Source organism: Sinocyclocheilus rhinocerous, unplaced genomic scaffold (assembly GCF_001515625.1).
Source record: "Sinocyclocheilus rhinocerous isolate Xijiao unplaced genomic scaffold, SAMN03320098_v1.1 scaffold781, whole genome shotgun sequence".
NCBI lineage: Eukaryota > Metazoa > Chordata > Actinopteri > Cypriniformes > Cyprinidae > Sinocyclocheilus > Sinocyclocheilus rhinocerous.
The window spans coordinates 761190-764191 of record NW_015658395.1 but is presented as its reverse complement, the minus strand read 5'-3'; positions in this window follow the sequence as shown (position 1 = coordinate 764191).

Below are 3002 nucleotides of genomic sequence, written 5' to 3'. Positions count from 1 at the left end.
CCTTAATGAAGGCATCGACTGCATTTATATTGTGTTAAGCACAAAACCGCATATTCCAGATTACAGTGTCTGGTAAAATATCACTAGTGCCTCACACAAATGTATTTGTCAGATATAAAATATGTTAAATAACTTATTAAATTACTTAGTAATTACTGAGTGGTTAAGGTGTTTTTACTTTAAACTAATGGTCCAGATCACTAGTAGCTAAGGCTAATGTATTTTTCACTTTAAAACTAAAGTGCTACTAAGGAACTACTAGTGATCTGGCCCATTATTTTAAAGTGAAAAACACATTAACCCCTCAGTAATTACTCACAAGTAAATGAATAAGTTATTTAACATATTTGCGGGTTCGAGTCTCGTACCGGCAGGGATTGTCGGTGGGGGGGGTGAATGTACAGCGCTCTCTCCCACCTTCAATACGGTGAGGTGCCCTTGAGCAAGGCACCGAACCCCCAACTGCTCCCCGGGCGCCGCAGCATAAATGGCTGCCCACTGCTCCAGGTGTGTGTTCACGGTGTGTGTGTGTTCACTGCTGTGTGTGTGCACTTTGGATGGGATAAATGCAGAGCACTAATTCCGAGTATGGGTCACCATACTTGGCCACATGTCACTTTCACTTCACTTCACTTCACATTTTAAGTACTCAAGAGAAGTCAATGGTGTACAGAGACTCTGGCTGAGGGAGGAACCATTGCTCTTCAACTCTGTAATGGATCTGGATATTTTAAAATCCGATTCTCTCAGAAAAGCTTTGTGGTCTGCAAAGATCACAAAAATTGGACATTTAATTCATGAGGGAGGATTGATATCTGCTGAGGCTTTGGCCTTAAAACTGGGCATGAGGTCAGTTCGAGTGGCAGAGAAGACTGTTAACTCAAACACGTGAGTTTTTACCAGTGGACTATAGATTGGATTTAGAGGCGTCGGACATGGATACTTCTGCATTCTCGGAGCTGACTATTTCAGCTGACACAGGAGAGTGGCAGGAAACAGAGGGTGGACTGCTCTCTTTCAGATCATCTCAGCCTAGTCATTTTGGTGATACAGGGAAGAAGGCTTTATATGTACTGTGTTAAAGTGGCACATTTCCACATGCTTGAAAACCTGAGAGAATCCAAGTGGCAGGATGTTTTTGGCTCAGGCATTTCCCCTAAAGGCTGCTGGAGGACCCTGTACAAACCTCCCATTGAGAAAAGGTCTGGAGACCTTCAGTGGAGGGTAGTGCATGGTATAATAGCCACAAACAGACACAGAGCACACATTGATCCACAGGTAGGGGAGGAGTGTCCTTTTTGTGGGGTACAAGAAACAGTGTTTCACTTATTTCTTAATTGTTTTAGACTACAATAGTTTTTTCATCAAATAGAAGGATACTGTCAAACTCTGGGGGAGGTTTTTACACGTATGCTTTTTATGTATGGGCCTAAATGCAGCAGGAGCAAAATGCAAGCTCATGTTTTATTAAATTTTATATTTGGGCAAGCAAAACTGGCTATTTGGCTGTCACGTAAAAGAAAACTACTTGGCTCGGGTTTGACTGATGTTATTTTGGTGTTTAGGGGATTAATAAAATCCAGTATTAATATAGAGTATGAATGAATGAATGAATTATGTATTTGTATAGCGCTTTATTGTGTATTGCTGTACACCCAAAGTGCTTCCTGGGTTTCTTCTGCGAGGTGTATTTGGAGTTTCAGCGCGAGAGCGCCCTCTGGCCTTTGGATGGAGATTTACTGCTGATCACAGAACCGTGCTTCACTGAAAGATACGCATGACAATCGCAGCATCTGTCGAATCGCGATTTCGATTCCATTTCGATTTATCGTGCAGCCCTAATGTGGGGGGGGTCTCTCCTCAACCACCACCAGTGTGCAGCATCCACTTGGATGATGCGACGGCAGCCACAGGACAACGGCGCCAGTGTGCTCACCACACACTAGCTACAGGTGGAGAGGAGAGAGAGTCATAGAACCAGTCAAGTGGATGGGGATTATTAGGAGGCCATGATTGACAAAGGCCAGAGGGGCAATTTGGCCAGGACACCGGGGTTACACCCCTACTCTTTACGAGAAGTGCTATGGGATTTTTTGTGACCACAGAGAGTCAGGACCTCGGTTTAACGTCTCATCCGAAAGACGGTGCTTTTTGACAGTATAGTGTTCCCATCACTATACTGGGGCATTAGGACCCACACAGACCACAGGGTATGGCATGCGTATTATATGTTGATTGATGACTTGGATAGTTTTAGATCTAAATGGGGTATAAATCAATGTATTTGTCAAATTGATTATGATGGTTGCTTGCAAATTTCTGTCTGAGTGATGAAAGATTGTAAAACTGTTGTTTCTGATGTGTACATTTATTCATGTAAATTTTGTATATTATTACATTTTATTTTATTTTAATATTTCAATAATGTTTATCTAAAATTAGTGGTAAATAAAGAGATTGTTAAAAGTCAAGTGTCTCTCTCTTTCTCTCACTATCTCCCCACTGGCTCTGTCACTAAGATGGAACACTAACGTCTGCTGTAACACCACTCTGAAGTCCTCTCCTGCATTTTTAAATATTGTAAATACTGCATTGAGGAATAACAGCATATGTATTCATTATATATCTTATTTATTTATTAGTTTGTTTATTCATTTAGTCATTCATTCTCCTCATTTTTAAATATTGTAAATATTGTGTAAAGGGCACCAATTATGCAAAATTCACTTTTACATGTTGTTTCAACATAAATGTTTTTTTTTTTTTAATACCCATAAATCATAAGCAGTCTCTCAGAACAATCCGTAAAATGTGACATCACACTTTACAGGCTCCGCCCACGACTGTTGACATACACTTTTCTTTTGACTGAGATTTTCTGTTTTTATTTTATTGTCTGGGTCATATTAACAGCGTAGACAGCATATACTGTATATTACGCTGCTGTCACTTAATACACAGATCTAATATAGCCATGCAAATTCTTTCCCAGCTGTTTACCT